This window comes from Pseudophryne corroboree, chromosome 6, assembly GCF_028390025.1.
Source record: "Pseudophryne corroboree isolate aPseCor3 chromosome 6, aPseCor3.hap2, whole genome shotgun sequence".
NCBI classification, from domain to species: Eukaryota; Metazoa; Chordata; class Amphibia; order Anura; family Myobatrachidae; genus Pseudophryne; species Pseudophryne corroboree.
The window spans coordinates 487,913,877-487,939,120 of record NC_086449.1 but is presented as its reverse complement, the minus strand read 5'-3'; the positions used below and the strand labels follow the sequence as shown (position 1 = coordinate 487,939,120).

Sequence of the window (25,244 nt, the reverse complement as noted above, 5' to 3'; positions counted from 1 at the left end):
TGGTGGTTCAGAACTTCTTCCATTTACAGATGATGGAGGCCACTGTTCTCATTGAGACCTTGAAAGCAGCAGATATTTGTGCCTAGAGACAATTCCTTTGACTTCATGCTTGGTTTGTGCTCAGACATGCACTGTCAAGTGTGGGACCTTATATAGACAGGTGTGTGCCTTTCCAAATCATGTCCAATCAACTGAATTTACCACAGGTGGACTCCAATTAAGCTGTAGGAACATCTCAAGGATGATCAGTGGAAACAGGATGCACCTGAGCACAATTTTGAGCTTCATGGCAAAGGCTGTGAATACTAATGTACATGTGATTTCTTAGTTTTTTATTTTTAATTTGCCAAAATCCCCAAAAAACTTTTTTCAAGTTGTCGTTATTGGGTATTGTGTGTAGAATTTTGAGGGGAAAATTAAATTATTCCAGTTTGAAATAAGGCTATAACATAACAAAATGTGGAAAAAGTGAAGCGCTGTGAATACTTTCCGGATGCACTGTATATACTGTACGACATTCTCTTCCAAGTCAGTATTACAGACGGAGTATGGCGCTTGGCTATGATGTCACAACTAACTGCTACACTCGCTGTCTGAGGAGCAACTTTGATGCAATAAATGTTCCACGTTTTATTTTCTGTTAAGCATGAATCTACATTTCTACAGACAATTGTGTTACGTCTTATTAAAGAGAGGTCTGATTCTTTGTACCTGACACAGCTGCATGTCATAGTATTGAAAATGTCTTCATCAAACTGCTTTCAACAAACCATACTTGCCTACCTGACCCTCTCCATGAGGGAGAAAATGCTCTGTTCCTGGACTTTCCTGGTAATGTATGATTGACATCACCTGTGGTGAAACGCCTTTCTTATCAATTAACTATCTCACCACAGGTGATGGCAATCATACATTACCAGGAAAGTCCAGGAACAGAGCATTTTCTCCCTCATGGAGAGGGTCAGGTAGGCAAGTATGCAACAAACTTTTATATAAAGCGTAAACCTGTTTATTGTAGCAGACAGGTACAATTCTATTCTATTTGGTAAAACATAATTTCTACATTGCAACGCCACGTAATACAGTATTACTTCTATGGGATTAGTGCATACTTGCCTACCTGACCCTCTCCATGAGGGAGAAAATGCTCTGTTCCTGGACTTTCCTGATAATGTATGATTGCCATCACCTGTGGTGAGCTGGGTAATTGATAAGAAAGGTGTTTCACCTCAGATGATGACAATCATACATTACCAGGAAAGTCCAGGAACAGAGCATTTTCTCCCTCATGGAGAGGGTCAGGTAGGCAAGTATGGATTAGTGTCACCAGTCTGCAAATAAAGTAGTGTAGAAAATGGAGGTAAAGTGAGACATAACTGACTGAACAAGAAGATGAGATCCTGCAAATAATGAGCTTATATAGAAATGATAACACAAAATGAATAGCGATTCTGATTACACATATTCACCTACATGCAGTTACAGTAGCACCAGAAGTGATGCCATCCCTTTCTGCACAATGCTTTGACAACACCGAAGACCAGATACAAAATCCCTAAAATATTACAACACTGTAAATGTGGGTTATTACTTTATTGCCAACATTGTAAATGTGTATATACTGTATAATACTTTATGCCTATCTCATGAAAACAGCTTATAATTGCTCTATAACATACAGCGTCCAGCCACAATCAGCCCAGCACTGACAGCTATGTCTCACACAATACATGAGCATATCAACATAGTGCCTCCGTGTCCTCAGGCAATCAACAATAACCTTTATAAAGCCATAAACTAAAGGGCAGACATAAATAAACTGTAAAATGAATATCTGCCATAGTGACGGTAATTACTGGGAGAAAATGAAGCCATTAGGAATATACACATACAGCAGTTGTTGCTGGTGGTTTTACCTCAAGCTCCATATTTTGTTGTAAATACAAATCCTTAGTAACCTCCCCAGGGTATCAGTAAATTAACATTAATTCTTTATCTTCTTATATTTACATTAAATGTATATTTTAAATGCAGCTTGTAATGGGTGGGAGTGGGGGTGTAATTGCACCTTGTCATGGGGAGACCAGGTGCAGCATCAATTTCGGAAATGAACAATTGGGATCTCCATTGACAGTATGGGAAGTGCTATGGGCATCACTAGTAGTAGTAATAATAATCCCCTGAAGGCTAGGGGGAGGGGAGCTGGCAGCACTGGGGGCAGTGTGGCTGCTGCTGCCGCTCTTAGGTAGCGCTGAGGCTGAGGGTACATCTAGCAGCTGGCTACAAGTAGCTGGGCAATGTCCCCTCGGATATCCCTCACATTTACTAATCCATCAGTGAGAATTAATGTCCCCAGCCCCCCGTGGGCACCTAGGTCCGGGAACGTCTCCTATAGGAGAAGCGGGGCCAGGTTACACAGCATAAGAAGGTGGCACGGAGGGGAGAGCGCCCGGGCCACGGCTTCCACTGCAGCCAGCGCCGGAATGATGAAACTTCCCGGGCAGCAGTCTCCTCCGTGCGGGCGTCAGGGAGGTGAGAGACGGCGTGGACGTGACAGCAGCTCCGTGCTCAGCAGCTCGCTCAGACATAAACCGATTACTGCAGGATGCATGTGTTGCCGGGCAGCAGCTCAGCCTCAGCCCCGAGGGGGAAGATTGCTAGTGGCACTGACAGCTCAGCTCCCCACCCACAGGCTCAGCTCCACGGCTGCCTATGCAGGTGCACACAGCGGCTCTACGCATCCCCGGCTTACCTCTGCTGCAGGATGCTCAGCTCCGCTGCCGGCTAGGAGGATGCGGGGTGTATGTGATGCTGCTCTGTCCGCCGGAGCGCCGCTCACACACACTCTCACTCAGCAGCAGCAGCCTCTCTCTATCCGCAGCTTCAGATCAGACCAGCAGCAGCATCCTCAGCGCGCCCCCGACGCCCGGCTCCCTCCAAGAAGCGGGAGCGCGCAGGGCATCAGCCAGACCCGCAACAGCGAGGCGCGCGCCCGCCCACCTGCACGGGGAGAGGAGACAGGCAGTGAGCGCGCTCCCGCGGGATGGTACCCGAGTCAAAGCGCGCTCCAGCGCCCCCCACAGACGCCTCCCATCATATACAGCTAATTACCCACCTAGAGCAGTAACTGAGCTTTTCTGGCTGTCTCGGGAGAATTGAACTTACTGTAATAAGTAACTTTCTTTTAGCCAGCCAGCGCTGCTGTGTGCTGAGAGGTGATACCTGTTATTTTATATACAGAGCAGCCACAGAACAGCACGGGTCCTCGGCACACTGATGTTAGCTAACGGATACTGTATTTCCTTTTACAGACACTAGTATTAACATTTATTTACGAATGTATTTAGACATCTGAATTTATTTACAAATAATGAAGAGTTTGGGCAGTACGGATGGTGTAATGCTTAGCATTATTGCCTCACAGCACTGAGGTCATGGGTTCGATTCCCACCATAGCCCTAACTGTGCGGAGTTTGTAGTGTGTGTGTGTGTGTGTGTGTGTGTGCGTGCGTGCGTGCGTGCGTGCGTGCGTGTGTGTGTTAGGGAATATAGATTGTAAGCTCCACTGGGGCAGGGACTGATGTGAATGGCAAATATTCTCTGTAAAGCGTTGCGGAATATGTGTGTGCTATATAAATAACTGGTAATAAATAAATAAGAGTTCTGAATTTATTACAGGCTAGCAGTAATGTACTGGGGAAAGGTCTGAGTGTTTCATCCTCATATAGCACATCTCTTTCCCTTATATATTTATCTTTCCTGTCATCTGCCTGCTGCCCGATTCTTTAATGTGCCCATTGCGCTATTACCTACCCACTGCGTTGTCTCTAGTGGGTTATGTTTTTTAATTGAATTATTCTACCAATGGCCCTCATTCCGAGTTGTTCGCTCGCTAGCAGATTTTAGCAGCATTGCACACGCTAGGCCGCCGCCCTCTGGGAGTGTATTTTAGCTTAGCAGAATTGTGAACGAAAGATTAGCAGAATTGCGAATAAATATTTTCTTGCAGTTTCTGAGTAGCTCCAGACCTACTCCTAGACTGCGATCAGCTCAGCCCGTTTCGTTCCTGGTTTGACGTCACAAACACTCCCTGTGTTCGGCCAGCCACTCCCCCGTTTCCCCAGACACTCCCACCTTTTTCCCTGACACGCCTGCGTTTTTTAGCCAACGCCGGGAAACTGCTGAGTTGCCGCCCAGAAATGCCCCTTTCCTGTCAATCATTTACCGAACACCAGTGCGACTGAAAAGCGCCGCAGACGCTACAGCAAACCAACTAAGTTTTTAGTAAAATAATTAAGCGCATGCGCTCAGCGTACCTTGCGCATGCGCAGTAAGCGATTAATCGCAGTATAACAAAAATCGGCAACGAGCGAACAACTCGGAATGACCCCCAATGTACAGATATAGCCAGCTACATCGTTGCCATGATGCGTAAACACAAGCATCGCAGCAGTGACTTATTGCACCTGGGAGCGACTACATATATACACACGTGCACGCACATGGTACAAGGTAATCATGGGTGTGATTAGCTGCACATTAGATGAGTGTGGCTCAGTGGCAGCGCCAACCATATAGTGCAGGGGGAACCACTTAGCACATATAAAGGGTTGGATAAGGGATCCCAGGGTTTGGGATGCAGGCTGTCAATATACCGACATCGGTATTTCGGCATTTCAGATTTGGGGGTTTATTCATGAAGCAGTGAAAAGAGTGGAGAAGTGAGCCACTGGAGAAGTTACCCATTGCAACCAATCAGCTTCTCTGTATAATTTTATAGTATGCAAATTATAAATGTTACTTCAGGGGTGATTGGTTCTTCTCCACTGGCACACTTCTCCACAGTTTTCACTGCTTCATGAATAGATCCCCTAGACCAGGCATTCCCAACCACGGTCCTCAAGGCACACCAACAGTGCAGGTTTTAGTGATATCCAGGCTTCAGCACAGGTGACTTAATTAGTAGCTCAGTTATTTTGATTTAACTATCTATGCTGCAGCCTGGATATCACTAAAACCTGCACTGTTGGTGTGCCTTGAGGACCGTGGTTGGGAATGCCTGCCCTAGACCAGTGGTTCTCAAACTCGGTCCTCAGGACCCCACACAGTGCATGTTTTGCAGGTAACCCAGCAAGTGCACAGGTGTATGAATTACTCACAGACACATTTTAAAAGGTCCGCAGGTGGAGCTAATTATTTCACTTGTGATTCTGTGAGCAGACCTGCAAATCATGCACTGTGTGGGGTCCTGAGGACCGAGTTTGAGAACCTGTGCCCTAGACAGCTACAATTAACTAAGTTAAAGATTTCCTTCGTAGTTGACACTTTCCTGCTAGAGAGAACCAATCTACATTCAGTACTGGTTTAGATTTAATGGTTCATCTAGTTTTCCCCTGCCCTAAGGACCTTTTATCTTATTCACATCTGTGCAATGGAGCAAGTACAAAAGCTGTTAAGCCGCAATTTTGTACAAAGTTGTAGAGTAAGATGTTATTGTGGCTGACATCCAGACCACGTCCACCCTAAACTTATAATTCTAGCACATATTCACTATACTGAGGGGTCACTTGAAAAACCAGACATCTTATTATGCTGTGTCAGTGCACTCAGTCCAAAGTGGACACATCTATCAGATATTTGCAGACTGCATCATGCATGTACACAGGGAAGGAGATCCCGGTGTGGCTAGATCCCTCTTTCCATGACACCAGTGCTTCTGGGCGACAACAATGTGAGTACAAAAGAGGCGAATGGATACATTTAGCATAAGGTAGTATAGCTGTCTGTTGTGGACATCGCACTAGTGGGCGACTTATGTCCGACTCAGAATCATGCCCTATATTGCTATCTGCTCTCCATCCTTAACCAGTCCAAGATAAATACAAACATAATGTCAATCGTATACACATACAGAAACACACACACAAACACACACTAGTATTTTGGACCTGTCATTTGCTGTTGTGCAGGGGTTTTTAACGGTCTCTTCCCTACCTTCCTAACAATTTTACCCCTATTCTCCCCGCTATTCCTCCCATTTTCCCCGATTCTTTTCCCTGCCCTTTCCATCTCCTCACATTCTTCCTCCCAGGGCTCCACATGTCCGGGGAGTAAGTCACAGGGTCTGGCTCAGCCAGAAGATATATGTGCCACCACCATGACCAGAATCTACAGTATATAAAGTGCCTCCCCTGCTGCTCATACTGTACTAAACCCCATCAGTCGTGTTGACATAACAGTTGAAGAGAGAGGAGGTAGCTTGATAGTACTGAGATTGGCGTATGAACAGCAGCATGGGATGCTAATGGTGATTGGAGTGCTTCACTGTTTATGGTAAGGATATACTGTAACTACTTTTGATTTAGACCAAATGTGAGGGTGTGTAGGGTGTGTAGGGTGCACTGAGACTTGTGCTATCGATTGTATCTAGCTACTAATTGTAAATAAATCTGCTTAAAAGCCGGAAGTCAGCAGATGTTGTTCGTGGACATATCTAGTCGGCCCTGCAGCACAGCTGGTCTGGCTGAGTGTATGGGCGACCTACCAACCACCCTGTACACTGGCAGCAGGGACTGACATCACAGCTGGGCAGGCACATTCAAATGTACGCCCAGTTGTGACGTCAGGAAGAACACTTTGACCGGCTGATTGGTAAGTGTGTATGCTTAAATCAGCCACAATGTCTGCGAATCCGTCTGTCTGCGGATCCGTTGACATATGGTGTATCTTTCTCCACCTTATCAGTTTCCAAGGCTTAGTACATCTCCCTCCAGTCAGAGAAATAAACCATTGAAGTATAGGAAAAATAACAGGAGCAGTATTATGATATCTGTGTACTCCAGTTTTGAGTATAGAAATGATATGAAAAAATAAAAAAGATATTAGGAACATCTTCTTTGTATTATTCTAATAATTTTAAGAGTCAAAATTCTGGAGTATGCCAGTCTTTAACAGGTGAGGCAGTGCCTCCTCTGCCTACCTTGTCAACACATCTGTAATGAAAACTCACCAAATTTCGTGCAGTATATACTGCTGCATCTTTGTATAATGTCAGCATGAAACCTCAGGTTCATATTTTTGTAAATATGGTTGCGATACTAGCTGGTACCTCCAGAGCCATGTACCTCACCACATGTCCCTGTTTGTGTGTACACACCCACCGATTCACAAATATTTCAATAGAAAGAACAATACAGAATATTGTCCAGTTTGTGCCCAGCATAAATAAAAGTTGTTTTGTGATGCACTGCTTGAAAAGTAAGTTGTAAAATATAACTGTTATTTCATGGTAAACCAGTTATTACCATGTCCTAATGGATAAAACCAGCAAAATAAAATTCTAAGGCAAAAAAATATCTGTAAGAAAGAAGTTAAGTGAAATAAAACTTGTAACAGGAAAGAGATGAACATTGCTAATATTAATTCAGTAAGTTGCAAATTCAATAAAATGCAAATGTGTATTATTAATAGTATAATAAAAAACAATAATTATATAGTGTGAGATCAAGGTAGGGGTGCCCTCTATTGGGGTAGATGGACACCTCCAAACAAGCAGCAGCTAGGAAAACAACACAATAGTCCTTGGTTTTTGTGCAATCTAGTCGTGGCTAGTTTTATTGGGCAGTACATAAAACAAAAAATAAAAATAAATCCTAGCCCGTCTGGACCTTATGCCCCTACCACAAACACAAGTTAATGCACAGTACTTCCTATCAGTAAATCATAGTGTCTACTCACAGGCCTGCTTCCTGTTTCCCCAGGTAGTCAGACCCTCAGCCATGCCCTGACTCAGCTTCTATCAGATGCAGTCACCAAATTATACTGCTCTAAGGATGAAGCCCTAAAGACCTGAAATGGTGTCATCATAACTGGTTGGGTATACAATGTTACCTTCAACTCCGGAAAAAAGCTTTTCTGCTTCAGGACTCCATTTAACTATAACTTTCTGTTTGCCCTTGGTAAGGTGGGACTGCAATGGTGGCAAAATTGGGTATAAACCTTATATGGGATGTAGTCAGGATCCTGGTGGGCAAATTCCCGACCTCCAAAATGCTGGCAGTGGCGCCACAGCTATTCCCTCTCATGGGTGTCCACAACACCCATGGAGGGGGAACAGAACCTGTGGCGAGCGAAGTGAGCCACCGAGCCCGCAGCATGGCAAGTGCAGCGATTGCCTTGCCCCTTGTCGGCATTCTGGCAGTCAGAATTCCGGCATTGGAATTTTGACTGCCAGGATTTCGACCACCAGGATCCTGTATCCAACGCACCTTATATAATACCCTGTGATTCTTAAGAACTTTTTTATGGGTCATGGCCAATTTTGTATTGGCTAAATATTATTAAGTTATGAAGCTTTATCAAACCTCTGCCAATGGTGTATACAAGATAATTTACGTTTTTTCATCCCTACACAACATTTTTTTGGGTTGGCTGTCAATCCTGCCTTACTGATCGAGTCCAACACTGCTTGTACTCTGGGTAAGTGAGACTGCCAATCATGACTATACTGTACATGATTACATCATCCACATAAGTAGCAGCATACTGCCTATGTGGCTGTATCATTCGATCCATCGTCCTCTTAAAGGTAGCAGATGCCCAAAATAACTCAAATGGCAACATCTTGTATTGGAACAATGCTTCTTGGTGTATATTTACTAAAATTCGATTTTGGAATCATCTTTATGAATCTTCAAAATTGATTGAAATCGATTCTTTTTGATTTTCTAAAATCCTTATAAAAAATCCCTCATTTATTAAAAATTGATTTTGCATTTGATTTTCAAATTGAATTCAATGTGGATTCATGTTTAGAAGGGAGTTTGAGATGAATTTATGAAACTCCTTCCAAAATCAAACCTCAAAACTCTATTAAAATCCCCAGCAAAATCAAATGCAAAATCGAACAGGACCTCCTCATTGCTTCCTATTGGTCCAAATGTATTACATGCACACTAATTAAAGTATAAGCTCTCTCTTTACACTGGTTTATACATGAAAACTGATGATTATTTTATTTTTTAAATACTTACAGATTAAATAGTTGTCAATAAGCATAGATCTAATCTGCCTTCATAGCTGCCTTCCACTTTCTGTGCACACATAGTCAGTTGTTGGTGTAAAAAAAAAAAAAAGTCTGCCTACTCCCTGTTTATTGCATAATATGGGGGGGGGGGGTTATTTAATGCACGATTATGCAATAGACAACAGAAGAGCACAATAACGAACACTTTTGCCAAATGATATAATAATATGTCTTCCAAATATTTTTTTATTTTTAAATAAACCAAAGGTGGATTCTGTTATGGGTTGGGTGGCTATATGTGGCTCTTTATACTTATGCTCAGCAGGAGTTTGTGGTTTTGACAATGGAGTCAGAAGCCAGGAACAACAGCCATAGCCTAAATAACCTTTTTTGGTGGAATTGGAACAAATTAGAACAATATAGTAACAATTGCTATTAGCTGCTTTATTAGCACATACTGGTATCTTACACAACAACCATACCTCTGGAATTTGTCCTACAAAAGGATGTAGGCATCATGGGACGAACCAGGATAGCCAGTTATAACACTCATGATTTAAAAAAATCATGTCATCCAGCCAAAATATTGTGCTCTGGTGCACATTCATGGAATAAGTATAATGTATATAAGTATAAATATGTGCATTATTCAACTCATGAAGCTGCTGATGGTGCGCTGATTGATCCTCCAGGGTTATCTCAGGTGGTGATTTGCATTGTGCAGGTAGGTGCACAACATACCATAACCTTGGACATCAATTATTACTACTTCCACAATGCCCTACATGCTTTTGGATGCTTAAAAAGGCTTCATTACCAATTTCCTAACATTAGAATGGTGTTTAGAAGCCAAAATTGAATGTCATCACATCATTCTAAACATTTGGGGATTGGAGGTTCGATTTTGAGCTTGATTTCAAATCAATTTGCAAATTGAATTTTAGTAAATGAGGGGATTCTAAGTTGGGCTATGGGAAAACTTCAATGTTTTTAGAAATTCAATTTCTATTGGGATGTGAGTTAGGTTTGGCTTTAGAATTGATTTAACATTTGATTTGGTCTTTAGTAAATCTTTTCAATCCAAATCAAATGGAAATAGAATGCCAAATCCCTTGACACTACAAAATAAAATTGTAGTAACTATGGCCCAAATTCAGAGTTGATCGTAGCCATTAAAATTTTGCATGGCTACGATCAGTTTCACAGACATGCGGGGGAACACCCAGCATTTTGCGCGCTGGCAGGGAGCTCCTCGTTGCTGCTTGGGTCACAGCGGCTGCGTGTGACGTCACGTAGCCACTGCGGCCCAGCCCCCCAATGGTCCAGGCACACCTGTGTTGCCTGGACCATGTCCCCTAAATGATGGTCAAACACCGCCGGTCCACCCCCTTCTGCCCAGCAACCGCCTCTGCCTGCCAATCAGGCAGAGGCGATCCAAGGGCTAAAATAGCCATTGGCACCGGCGCATGCGCAGTTCAGAAAACGCACAGCAGCAATCAGGTTTGAATTAGCTCCTATACTCCTTGGAGCAGAAAAAGCTGTCTTTTTTTGGGCATTCTCGGCTAACATCACAATATCCTGTGGTTAAGTTTGGAGTGTTTGAGTACCTTGCTGTTCTTAATCTTTCTCTAAGTTCATCCACTCGAGGCATTGGGTAGACATCAAACGTTGACATATTATTCAAGTTGCATAAATCCTTGCAGAAGCACAAATTCCAATCTGGCTTCGGAATAAGCACAATGGGACTTGACCACTTACTATGTGATTCTTAAATTACCCCCAAGTCCAACATTTTTTACATTTCTTTAGACACTGATTCCTGTTGGGCTTCTGGTATTCTATAGGGCTTTAAGTTAACCTTAACCACTGGGTCAGTGATTATACCATGGTTAATGTCTGAAAACAAAACTCTATGTTTTATGAGAAATGATTTCGCCTCCTGCTGTTAAACAGTTAAGAGTATTTTAACTATTGTTATTTTGGAACCCAAAGGCATGGGTTTACTGAAGGTACTGGTATGGCTGACACAGCCTCTCTACCCTTCCAAGGTTTTACAAGATTTACATGGTAGATCTGTTCTGACTTTCTTTTCCCAGGCTGGTGCACTTTATAATTAACCTCCCCCACTTTTTCTAGATTTCAAAGGGTCCTTGCCACTAAGCTAAAAGTTTACTTTCTACTGTGGTAACTAAAAGAAGCACACTGTCCCCAGGAGCAAAGACGTGTTACTGGGCATTGCGAATGTACACCCCCCGCTGCTGTGCCTGTTTGGCCTGTTCCAAGTGCTCTCTCACTATCGGCAACACTGCAGCAATCCTTTCCTGCATCTGAGAAACATGCTCAATAACAGTTTATATGGACTGGATTGCCCCTCCCATGTCTCTTTGGCAATGTACAGTAATCCCCTTGGGTGTCTCCCATATGATAAATCAAAAACCCTGTGGAGGACTGGGGAGCCTCTCTTATGGCCAGCAATAAATAAGGTAGTAAATAATCCCAATCTCTTCCATGTTTAGTCACCACTTTCTTTAGCATGTTTTTTTTTAAAGTTTTGTTAAACCTCTCCACTAACCCATCAGTCTAGGGATGATAAACAGAGGTTCTTAACTGAGTAATTTTAAACAGGCAACACAATTCTTTCACGATTTTTGACATAAATGGGGTACCCTGTTCATTAAGGATTTCCATAGGTATTCCCAACCTGCTTAAGATATGAACTAGTTCTCTAACATTGGTCTTTGTTGACGTATTGTGCAATGGTGTCGCTTCCGGGTATCTGGTAGCGTAATCCATTATCACCAAAATATATTAATGGCCCCAGGCAGATTTTATTAGAGGTCCAACTAAATACATAGCTATTCTTTCAAATGGAACCACAATAATGAGTAATGAGACAAGTAGACTTTTAAAATTTGACCTTGGAGCATGATACTGACATCCAGGGCAGGATGCACAATACTCAGATACCTCTTTATGGATCCAGGGCCAGAAAAACCTCTTTAAAATTCTCTCAGTGTTTTTGTCTACTGCTGGGTGACCTGCAATTATGTGACCATGAGCTAGGTCTAATACCGTTCATGACTTGGGGACTACCAATTGTTCCACAATATCATCCCCTTCCTTAATTATTAGAGTAAAAAAATCCTGGTGAGAATAAGTGATATGCTAGAGGTGTCTTGGGGAGAGTGAGCGAAGAGAAGGATTGTGTATATGGGAGAGGGAGTGAAGATGGTGGCTGTGTATTGGGGATAGTGAGTGATATGGGGACTGTGTATTGGGGATAGTGAGTGAAGATGGGGGCTGTGTATTAGACAGAGTGAGTGAAAATGGGAGCTGTGTATTAGGGATAGTGAGTGAAGATGGGACTGTGTATTGGGCAGAATGAATGAAGATGGGATCTGTATCTTAGGGAGAGTGAGTGAAGAATGGGACTGTGTGTTGAGGTGAGTGAAGATGGTGGGTGTATTGGGGAGAGAGAGTGAAGAAGGGGTTGTGTATTAGGGAAAGTGAGTCAGGATGAGGGCTGTTTATTAGGGAGAGTAAGTGAAGAGAGAAGCATGTTTATTGAGGAGAGTGAGTAAAGAGAGGAGGCTGTGTATTGAGGTGAGTGAGTGAAGAGAAGATACTCTGTACTAGAGAGTGTGAGTGAAGAGAGAATGCTGTATATTGAGGAGAGTGAGTGAAGAGAGAAGGCTATGCATTGAGGACAGTGAGAGAAGAGAGAAGACTGTGGATTGAGGAGAGTGTGTGAAGAAAGGAGGTTGTGTATTAGATTTTTGTTACTTTGCTGATGGTGGTTCACCGTAAACCACAAGCAGGGTTTCAAAACAGGCACATATCACCAAACACCTCCACACATTTGCATTTAGATGCTACAAACCACTTGCTAATAAATCCAGAGGCTTGGAGGACAAATCAACAGCAGTATGCTGTGGTTTTGAAACCACACAAAAAACAACAACACACAGCTGCTTAAGTTTCCCTCAAGTTATCTGAAATTCTTGTCTTTCTACTCACTAATGAAATCCTTGCTCTGAATCTAGTCCTAATCCTTTAAACTCAACAAGGGGAATTCAAATTTTTTTGCATTCTGCATAGTAATGGGCCCCTGATGGAGCTATTCAATTGTTGCTGTAATCGGACATCAGTGCCACTGGTGTCCATAATTTCTGCTTGCACACTTCTTAGGTGGCGATCAGAAATATGCAAAAAGTCTGGCTTTTGGGCACCCAAACAGCATTTTTCTTTATGCGGCTAAACTTAGTTCATTTGGGTGCAACAAGCGCAATAAGTAATGGATGCTCTAAAACATTTGAATAGCTCCCCGGACGCCCCTTGCTTACCAGCAAAAAACTATTCCCTCCAACAAGTCCAGACAGAGATTCTATCTGATAAACCTCCTGAATAACTGCATTTTCCAGACAGTTTTCCTTCTGTCACATAAATTCAAGACTTAAAACTGGTCAAACAAAATCTTACAAAAGACTGTCCAGATACTTAATAGAATTGTTTGGTGGACTCCTTATAGAATAGATAATAAGCTGTACTACTGTATATTGAGTCTTGTGAAATAAATGTAAAACTTCTAAATATGTTTCAGTCCATCATACTTAGTTGATGCTAAATTAGCAAAAATGGCTAAGGATCAAACTGCATGCTGGGGGGCGCCCAGCTCAGGACAATTCAATTGCGATCACGCCACAGGAATTAAAATAGAGAACAGTCCCCTGCATATGCAGCCAGACTGATTATACAGGTGCACCGCCATGTTTCCAGTCACAGGAAAAGCAGGCGACATCATTGGACTGCCCCAAAAAATGGCCATGACACGTCTGGGTTTCCTGCTCCACTCCTCCTCAATGCCGCATTGCCATCTCTGAACGCCCGCTGGCTGTCAATCATGATGTGAACGCATCCTTCCGGTTGCAGCTGTTAAACATCACTGAAAGTTTTCACTGCATACTGCAGCACACAATAACACAATACCACAATAAAGCACAGTATGCAATGAACCAGCTGGACATCCTGCAACAAAGACTAGTGCCAGTGGTATAGGGGGGAATCCAGTCAGCAGTGAAGAAAGAAACATTGGGTGTGAAAAATGTAAGTTTTATCCTGAAATTTTACCCGTATTTTTTTTTTTTTTTACAGGATATCCAATTTGGTCGCCTGTAAAAAAAAAAAAAAAAAAAAGATTCTCTCCCGAAAACACACAGGTTCATTCAAACCTGTGTGTTTTCGGTAGAAACAGTCCCGCTTTAGGATGAAAACGGGACTCTTTCCAAGGACTCGGTTTCGCCTGCCTTAGGCAGGTAAAACAAAATCCCCGATAAGCCGTTGCCCCCACCGGCGTATCAGGGTTAATTGGATAACCCCCGGCGGGACAATAATTGGATATCCCCCTATAGCTATAGATTTATTACCACTGATCAACAGAAAACACCATAAATCATATTTTTAATTAATTAGTGAGAGTTGCCATGGGCCTCTTTCAGGCCTTTTTACCAAGTATCCTGCTTGCACAGATGCTCAGTTTTGGAGAACAGCCTATTGTAAACAAATTAACAATCATACGGTACTCCAGGGGCAGGATGTAATGGAGTCCGAGACTGCTGGAGGTGTGGAATGCCGACCGATCTCTGAATTCTTTTTAAAGGGGCAATCACTTACAAGGCATGGATTTTCGTTGTAAATGTTTGCGACTTTAATAAAAGTATGAGATTGACCGGCATCCCGCACTTCTGGCAATCTTGGACTCCATTACATCCGCCATCTTTCTTTATGATAGTGCCTTGAGAATATCAAAATGCTTAGAAATAACTAAAGCTCTTGTTTGTACATGCATTAACCAAGGGGTCAGTGTAATTATGTGCGAGTATGCAAATGCGAGTTTGTTTCTCGCAACTCGCACACATTGTGCACCTGAGACATATGAGATTAAATTAGAAATGCCAATTCGCTGTACTCACGGCAAGTAGTGTGAATTTTATGCAAAATACTGGCTGAGAGAAGTACAGAAAACGTGGGTATAAACCGGCATGGACTCCCAAAAAGTGACAACTGAACCTGCAGAACCATATGGAAATCTGTTAGTGGGCAGAACAAAAGTACTAGTAGTTTTTAAAAGGTGTCAAAAGGCTGATTAGTGCATTAAAAAAAAAAAAGGCTAAAAAGCAAACTTTTTTGTAAAAAAACCCAAACAAATAAAATGAAAAAATGCACAAAAGTAGAAATAAAGGTGATTTGGGGGTAGTTTAAGGCCACTACATTTTTGCTATAAAAAAAATGACAAAAAGCAATAATTTTTCATTTAAATACTTTAATAAAGTTTGGAGTGCATAAAAAAAGTAAAAGTTTTTTTCCCCCACTCCAATAATGACAAGTAAATATTGGCCCAATTAAGCTAATTGAAACCTTACAATTAACTGTAGAGTCATTAAGGGGGTTGTCTGTAGAATTCTAAAGCAAGCCCCAACATTTTTATCTTAAAATAAAGATTTCCACTACCTTTTCACCTGCTCAGGGGAGTACACACAAGAAAATGTGAATTTCCTCTAGAAAAGCAATGCGAGTTAGAAATTGAATTGCAAATGTAATTTGCAACGCACTATAGCCGCGAGAACAGCTCGTAAGACCAACTCAATCGATCCCCCTAGCTGTATTTATTTTGGGGTTAGTTGTAACAGCTTAATTGTACACAGGTGGAAACCACATTAATACATGTGATTTCTGAATGCAGGAGTGCGCCAGTGTTTCTATTAGTTTATTTTACTAATATGAAATTTTTACGCAATTATTATTAAAAGCCAATTTAAACTCACTCTGTGTACCATTTGGTTCAAGAGTATTAGTTCTCATCCCTTAACATCAACATACTGGTTCCTGTAACCTGGTATATTTGTGATCTTGACCTCTGCTTGTTAACCATGTATAATCCTGACCCTGTAACCATTGCTATGTCTGATATTCTTTGTCTTGAAATTTTGTACATCGCTTTGTTACTATACTACCTTACCACCCAGCTTGTTACTTTAAAGGGCATTTATCTGGCAACTTCCTGCAGTCCTCCAACAGCTAAAGCCACCTTGTGGGGATTCCTGATAAAGACCTCAAGGGAGCTTAAGTCATTATACACCAAGATTTGCACTTCAAGCACCAGCCCCAACTGATAAATAAAATTCATCCAACCAATCTGGTATACCAATTTTTCATGAACCCTAAAAATGTATAATTTCAATGGGAAATGCTTATTTCTGTGGCATCAATTTACATAATCTCTGAAAAACGGCATGCAGCATTTTACTAAAGCATTTTATGTGACAGTAAAGCAGCATTTCCCATTGAATCAATGTTTTGGATTCTGGATGTTTTTGGGCTGTATTTTAAAATCCCCATGTACTACTGTTAAAAGTGTATCATTTTGTAGGAATCAGATGGACTAATTCCTTTGAGAAAGAAGGATGAACAATTGAGATATCACAGAGGCAAAATCAAAAGTCCCATTTGAAAATACGGAAATCAGAAACATACACATTCTTTTGAAGCTAGACTTTGATATCAATGAGCAGACTTCAAACAGCTCAAATCTAATAAATGTTACCTTGCTTCTACAATTTGCCATTATCTTGTGTTTTGTTTTATCATTTTGTATTTACCTCATAGCTCCCTCAGATAGTTTTCTACATAGTATAATTTTCAGGGTATTGTGCATATAAATCTAAAAGGCATTTTGCATATTTCAATAAATAAATAAATCTGATATATTTATTTTAAAAGATAAATATTATATTTATACTAGTTTTGCCAAGTTAACTGCACATATATTAGCAAATATGAAACGTTTCATTCTGTTTTAAGCTTCCAAATTCTAATATCATGTTAATTATATTGACCTAAGCCTGAACTGCTCATGATAATAGCAGATGTAAAAAAAATTACAATTCTAGAATATTTGAACTATCCATTATTAACAGATTTCAGTCAGCTCACTACTGTATAATTAACAGTCTGTAAATAAATGTTCAGATATCTTAAGTAGAAGCACTGGCTAATGAATAGGAAGGATGACTGTGAATAATGTGATAAAAGCACTAATTAAATAATTTTGAAACCTCAACAAGAACCCATAGTTAAGAAAAGCTCAAATAGAATATACATCTGTTGAATTACAGTTTTAATGTGCCCTCTTCTCCTTACTGTTATGAAACTCCTGAACAATTACATAAGACCCCTAGAGCCACTAGGGAGGTTCTTCTGCCTATAACAACTGCCTGTTGTTCCCTTAGTGTTTTATACACGTATCAGTACTTAGGATGCCATCAGGTCTAGGGGCTTATAAAACTGGCAGCAGATCTCAGGATATAGCTGAAGAAGTAATGCAGGATAATTCCAATATGACAAGAGAGATAATACTAATGCACTTTAAGTAATAACAGGATTCTCCCCAGACAATTAAATAAATGGTGGTATGTTTGGAGAGCACAGCAGCTACTAATGAAGTAGCAGTGGTTGTATACAATAGTTAATGCAAGTCACAGGTAGCATACACATCAAGGGAGATGAACACAGCTCCAAACAGCAACTACTAATGAAGAAGCAGTAATAAGATATCTTGGATCATGTAAGTCACTGGTAGCATCCACAGCAAGGGAAGTGAACACAGTTCCAAACAGCAACTAAAAATGAAGCAGCAGTAATAAGGTATCTTGGCTCATTAAAGCCACTGGTAGTAATATACAAAGATACAGGCACTTAGCTGAAAAGAATAGGTCTGGAAGTATGGTCAGGCATCAGCAACAAGAGTCTATAAAATCAGCAGCCAGGAACAGAGGCCAAATGACAATTCTCCAGAAATCAACCATCACCGACAATGAAGCACAGGACTGAATGCCTTATAACAGTAGCATGGGCCAATCACACTGCTGCAGAGAGACCAGACCATGATTTCTCAAAGCAGACATAGCTGAGTGGCTGCACACTGGCAATGGCCAAGACCAGCAATGACTGAGACATGCGTCTGCAGCTTATAACACAGAGATCTGCATCTGCTCTGCATTCTTCATCTACAGTATGACAGCTTTGGCTGCATAGGCTTGAGGATCTGAGAGAGACCTTAATTTCTCCTGGAGGAAGCTTCTTATCTCCAGAGTCTAGCCCTACCAAAGGCTTAATGTCTGCTAACCATTCTTGTAAGTCCTGAGACTCTACCTTCACCCCCCCCAGGACATGAATAAATGCCTTGCTTATGGGGTATGCGCTGGAGATCTTCTTCCACTTGTGTTGTACCTCCTGCACCCTGGCCATGTGACTCGGCTGTACTGTCCTTCATCCTCTCTCAGACCTGCCTTCTCATGGTGGTGCTTGTTCTGGCCAATTTGCAGTGCTCCTGCAGTGGACCTTGCTCCCTGAATCTGTAAAAAATTCTGTTAGGGAACTCCAGTGGTATTTTTGTGAGAACCCTAAAGCCAGTGAGAAGGTCTTCCACCAATAACAGCAGCTTCTGTTACCATAGACCTGTATGCGCTCACCGGTTCTTAAGATGCCACCTAGACTTAAACCTCTAACAGCAGGGTCTAAACACAATAGGCTGGAGACCACAAGGTAATTAACCTGGATTGTAGCAGCTGGCAAGACAAGAGTTAATTGCAGGCAGACTAGACAAGATATGCTAACTGAAGACTGCTTGACATGAAGTGCACAGGATTCACAACAGGACAATGGTTACTGGAGTAGTAACGTTTTTAGCTGCAGGTGAACATGGCCTGACGATAGTTAACTGCTGAAAAAATCAGGAGCTGTGTGTGTACTGGGATCTGAAGCAGAGTGCTGACAGCATGAACCTAATTGCAGGGAAACTAGCTGGATGAGTTGTGTGACTAGGCAACAGTCTGCAAAAACAGACAGGATACAAATACTGTGGCTAAGCTATTATTATTATTATCCTTTATTTATATGGCGCCATAAGGGTTCCGCAGCGCCCAATTACAGAGTACATATGCACATAAAACAGGAAAACAGTGACTTACAGTTGAAGACAATATAGGACAAGTACAGGGTAACTAAGCATAACTACACCAGTAAACAACATAGAGATAAGTTCCAAGGTGGCCAAAAAAACTGCGGGATTTGGGCAGTTGAGGATTATTAAAGTAAGAAAAGGATAAGCACATGAGGGAAGAGGTCCCTACTCATGATCTATGACTTAAGTACAGGTTCAGGTGTACTAGAAATACTGTAGTTAGTCACAGATTTGCAGCTACAAGCATGGCTGTAGTGAATGTACTTAGCTGTTGGCAACCACGGACACACAGGCTGGATGTACACAGAACCAGAGCTGGCCATGTAAATTCACAGAGACTTGGCAGGAGCATGGATATGGATCAGAACCAAACATGAGAGCAACTGAAGGGCCATAGCAAGACAAGGACACAGAGCAGTAACAGACACAGGATAGCAGATACAGGGCAGAATCCAACAGGACACGGGTGCAGGACTGAGACATGATACAAGGATGTGGAAACACAATTGCAGGACACCAGGACACAGGAACAGACTGGGAAATATACAGAGTACAGCAACCGTGTGACAAGCTCACTAGAGTCAGGAACTAGGGAATATCACCAGCAGGCAAGAACTGACCAGAATTCCTAATGAAAGGGAGACACACCAATCACAAGAGACATCAGGCTGAGGTCAGGTAAGAAGGTATTCCAAACAGGTTTATTGCAGCACATAGCAGCCAGCATTTTAGTTGCAGGGAGACAGCCAGAATACAGACAGGAAAGAGCAGCAGCATCGACTCATGACAGATTCACACAGCACATGAGTCCTATATGTGAGGGCAACAATTACCATCCGAGATCTGCTATTGCTAAGTTTTTATATTTATTTATAATGAGCGTCTTAATAGATGGCTATAGAATCGGAAAGAGCTGCAGCAGCGGTTCATGACAGATTCACACAGCACATGAGTCCTACAGTATATGTGTGGGCAACAATTACCATCCAAGACCTGTTATTGCTAAGTTTTTATATTTATTCATAATGACCATCTTAATAGATGGCTATAGAATCATGTTTTTTCAAGAATCCTCCATGTCTGTCTAACAAGAACAGAAAGCATTCTCTAAAGTCTGTAAATAACTGGTTGACCATAACACCCATTTTGTTCTGCTGTACCTCGCCAAAATTCATGTGTTGGAAAATATTCGCCCTGTGTTTTTCATGACCCTGTAGAGAAAGCAAAATATTTCTTCCCCCCATAAACTTACCTGCATCTGATGCATGTAATCCACCATCTTTCTTCTTTATGAAATAGAAACCCACACCAGTGGTAAAAGAAGAATGATGAATAAAGCCTTTCTGTTAATTGTACTTAATATATATACTCAGACATAGCCTGAGTCTTTGGGACTGAAAAGTGATAGGTCCCCTGAGTGGAGACTTCCCAGTCAAAAGGTTTATCGGGCAATCCCATTCGCAGTGAGGTGGTAGCTTATCAGCAGCTTGTTTACTGAAGATGTCAGCAATGTCCTGGTAAATTGCCGGCGACTCAGGATGAGTTTTGATGCGAGAGGATCTGAGTGGGGTTACTGAATGCATACACTGTTGTAGACGAGGTCTCGAAGTTGCAAACTGAAGGGATGACCAATCAATCTGCGAATTATGTAGTTGTAACCAGGGCATCCCTAACACAATACTGTAGATGGCCTTAGGGATCACAAGGAGTTCAATTTGTTCCTGGAGAAGAATTCCGATATGCATTGATATGGGAACCATCTGATGCGACACATCAACCTCCGGAATTCTACTCCTATCCACTGTTGTCAAGAATACTGGTCATAGGAAAGGTTTAACTGGAATTTAGAGTTCTTCTACGTGGGCAGAGGTTATAAAATTTCCTGCAGCCCCAGAGTCAACTAATGCAGGAATATATTGGGGATTACTCTTGATCTCGAGAGTAGCTGGCAAGACTAGATCTGGCTCTGGAGAAGAATTTCCTAGCCGACCTAACCTAACTCCTCCGTTACAGTCTTAAGATTTGGCATTTCCCGGATGCACCAGGCAGGAACCAATTAATTGACCTGGTACAGCACAGTAGAGTCACAACCTATTTTTTTTTGACTCCTGGAGTGTTCTTCAGGAGTTAAATGAGAATTGCATATTTGCATAGGCTCATCCATCACAGAAGATGAGCAGGGTAGAGGATGGACCCTGGGGATGATGCTCTGAGACTTCTCCATACCTCTCTCCTGGATACGTAGGTCTAGCTTAACACACAAAGAGGTAAGGTTTACCAATTTGTCAAGTAAGTCATGAGTAGCCAACTCATCCTTGATACGTTCAGACACTCCCGATGAGAAGGCTGCCACTAGTGCGTCATTGTTCCATTTCAACTCGGAAGCCAAAGTTTGGAACTGGATCACAATTTGACTCATAGGCTGAGACATTACATAATATGAAACATCTCATTAGACATGGATAAAGATCTGCCAGGTTTTTTTCAAAAATCCTCCTAAATATTGCAATAAACATTGGATAACCAGATAGCAAAGTATCAGCTCTTTCTCAGAGTGGGGAGACCCAACTTAATGCTGATCCAGACAGCAGAGATATAATGTGAGCAATCTGAGTCCTAGTTTTGGGGAATTTATGTGGCAACAGCTCAAAGTGCATTTCACACTGATTTACAACACATTTTAGGATTACCATCATACTTGCTGGGTATGGGCAACTGTAGGTATGAGGTTGGCATAGACAGTGCTGGATTAGGATTAGCCACTACCGAAGCAGGAGTAATAGCAGACAAGGACTGCTGAAAATCGAGAAGATATCTCTTGTAGAAAGTACAAGACTTGCTGTTGAGTGGCCTCCTGGCTCTCCATCCTGGTGACAATTCCTGAAAAGCTGCTGCCCCACATTCTGATCACTGAGCGAGTCTATGGCCCTTGAACAAACTGTCATGTCTGTGAGATTTTATGTTCCCAGCTGTGACTGCAGTGGGCCAGTGGTGGGCACTGTGAAGTGGAACCTTGCAGGTCTCAGGTAATTAGATAATTATTGCGCATGAGCAGGAGAAATGGTGCTTGATGCTTACAGACTAGGTACTGATGCTGAATGGTGACGTCACAGATGGGTACTAGGAAATCTACGAATACCAAGGGCAGAGGTGCGGAGTCTAACCCATCGGTTGTCTTCCAGGGATCCCCGTAAGAGGATTTGGTTTTGCTTTGCCCCATGGGCAGGTCGCGGCCCTCTGCCTGGGTTTCCCTGTACTGATGACTGTGGACCACTAATGACTAAGATTGTGTGATAGGATTGATGATACAAGGTATTGGGCTAAAACTAATGGCACAGATAACTGACTGGAACCGATTGTACTGGATTATCACACTGGAACTGATGGTGCTTGTATTGGGCTGGAACCAATGGTGCCTGTATTCGGGCTGGAGAGATGGCAGAGAGTATCAGACTGGAACCGATGGCAAAGAGTATTGGACTGGGACCAATAGAACAAACAGGGTACTACTATAAGCTGCAGGAGTACAAAGTCTGGAGCCCAGAGACGTAGCTCAGTGAAATGACATTGTTCAAGGCACCTGCAGTCTGTCTGTGCAATCCTTGTATCCCTCCTCGAGAGCAGTGATTGGAGGAACTGGTCAGATGACTGCTGATAGGTCATAGATTGGTAAAGCAGAGAACAGCAGCAGATTGGTGTGCATAGTCAGGTGATAGCTGCAGAGCCCATGGTTGGGGAATCAATGATCAGCTGACTGGAAGTGTTTAGGAGGGAACTCTGGTGTAGAGGAAGTAGGCCCGACTACTGGATAATGGAGACTGAGCACTGTGGAGAGCAGGAACAGGAATTAGCATGCCATGCTGGGATCACTGTGCAAGGACATCATAGAAGCACACATAACCTCCGCAGCAAAGCACACCAGCATGCAGGTAAGCAGCACTGTGTCTGGTAACGATTCCTGACAAATGCCTTGCACTCCTCAGTCCAATTGCTACCATCCCATACTTTCAGTATGTAGAAATGTTTTTTAACATTTGTCATAAAGCATACCTTTTATCTCACAGACATTATACCATGGGTTGCTCCAATTTCTCTGCATGTCCTAAATGTAAAATCTGGATGCTGATCTATTCTATTGTTTTTGGCCATGCCCACTTATAAGAGGTTTCTAGGTTAGCATGTGGAAATTTGCTGTGGAGCTTTGCTTAATTACCTACCCCCCACCCCTTAATGGCAATAAATAGCAGGCAATTTCCCTCAGGGGATTAGGTTACCAAGAGGTGTCAAAAAATTAGCATTATCAATTTTGAATGCTTGATTCAGCAGTCCCCTCTATCCCTACATTTGTTTAAGGACAGATTATTTAATTTCATGCGGATGGACTGGCTAGAAGCCTCACTCCATACAGAAAAATCTACTGAGCACTTCTTTTAACCTTGGGAAAGCTTTGTCGATGCCCAGCCATCCCAAATGTGAGTACATATAAGGAACTGTTTTCGTTCTACACTATAGTATGAAACACCATCATCAATACATTATCATCCTGTTTTTATTTGTTTCATTTTAGTTTTCATCTCTTCTTCTCAATAACTGTATTTCATCGTCTAGTGCAGTGGTTCTCAAACTGTATAAAAGGAGCATTTATGGTAGACTTACCAGGATGCATTGTGGGGCCTCCTCTATAACCCCGCCTCCAGGCACTGTGAGCTCAGTTTTGTTAACCAGTCCAATGTAGGAGGAGGCAAAAGAGAAGGCAGATGTTAGTCACATAGAACCACATTCTAACGAAAGGAGAAGGGACCAACGGCTAATGCCATACAAAGCCACAGAACCCAATGTACTTCGCAGAAAGAGATTTAACAATGGTAAGTCTACCATAAATCTCCTTTTCTGCAGCAGGGTACATTGGTTTCCACAGGGAAACATCGGGTGATGTCCTAATGCAGTTCCTCAAGGGAGGGGATGCGCCTTAGCGGGTATGAGAACCTGGCGTCCAAAGGAAGCATCCTGGGAGGCCGAAGTATCAAAGGCATAGAACCTAATGAACATGTTCACTGAGGACCACGTAGCCCCCTTGCACAATTGTTCAGCGGACGTGCCACTGCGGGCAGCTCGAGAAGGTCCAACAGACCAAGTAGAATGGGCAATAATAGCAGCAGGAACTGGAAGTCCAGCCTGTGCTTAAGTTGTGCATTCACCACTCTAATCCATCTGGCCAGGGATTGCTTATTCGCAGGCCAGCCACGTTTGTGAAAACCAAACCGTACAAAAAGGGAATCTGACCTCCTGAATGAGGCAGTCCTCACCCCATATATATGAAGAGCCCGTACCACATCCAAAGACCGCTCTTTGGAATATAAAGCGGAAGAGATGAAGGCCAAAACCACAATCTCTTGGTTAAGGTGAAAAGAGGACACCACCTAAGGTAAATATCCTAGGTGAGTTCTAAGAACTGCCCAGTCACGATGGACGATTAGAAAGGGTTGAAGTCAGGACAAAGTGCCTAAGTCCGACACCCTTCTAGCAGAGGCAATAGCCAGTAGAAACAGGACATTGGCTGTGAGCCATTTAAGGTCCACTGACTCAAGAAGTTCAAATGGAGAATCTTGCTGGGCATTCAGGACAACAGACAGATCCTATGGAGCCACAAGAGGGACATAGGGAGGCTGAATCCGTAACACACCGAGTGAATGTATGAACGTCAGGTATAGATGCAAATTTTCTCGGAAACCACACCGACAAAGCAGATATGTGAACCTTGAGGAAGGCCAGACGAAGGCCTAAATCCAGGCCTTGTTGTAGGAAAGCAAAGATTCTAGAAGTTTTGAATCTGTAGGAAACATAATTCTTATCAGCACACCAGGTGAAGTAAGAATTCCAAACCCTATAATAAATCCGGGTAGATGCCGGCTTATGGGCTTTCAGACTAGTTTGGATGACCACCTGAGAGAATCCTTTGGCCCTCAGGAGTGATGGTTCAAGAGCCACGCCGTTAAAGCCAGTCTGGCGAGGTCTGAAAGTATATATGTTACTTGGGAACAGAACCTGGGCCCCAGTATGTATTGCACTGGTGCTTTAGACCACTAGGCTATTTAGCCTATTTATAGAGACATGGACCCTGTATGAGGAGGTCTGGGTGTTGAGGAAGTAGAAGAGGGCGCTCTGTCGATAGACCCTGCAGGTCTGAGAACCAATGCCGTC

At 42.5% G+C, this 25,244-nt stretch overlaps 1 protein-coding gene across 12 annotated transcripts in view; it reads right to left on the bottom strand.

Annotated features, from left to right (window-relative positions):
- NRCAM (neuronal cell adhesion molecule) overlaps positions 1 to 3,022 on the bottom strand; it is a 327,854-nt gene extending 324,832 nt beyond the window's left edge. For 5 of the 12 annotated variants that reach the window (XM_063927298.1, XM_063927305.1, XM_063927301.1 and 2 more), the window contains exon 1: positions 2,753 to 3,022. The gene's annotated coding sequence lies outside the window, so the exon portion shown is untranslated. The remainder of the gene's footprint in view (positions 1 to 2,752) is intronic. The other 7 variants (XM_063927308.1, XM_063927306.1, XM_063927307.1 and 4 more) reach the window with 2 other exon arrangements.
- Between the last annotated feature and the right edge of the window lie 22,222 nt (positions 3,023 to 25,244).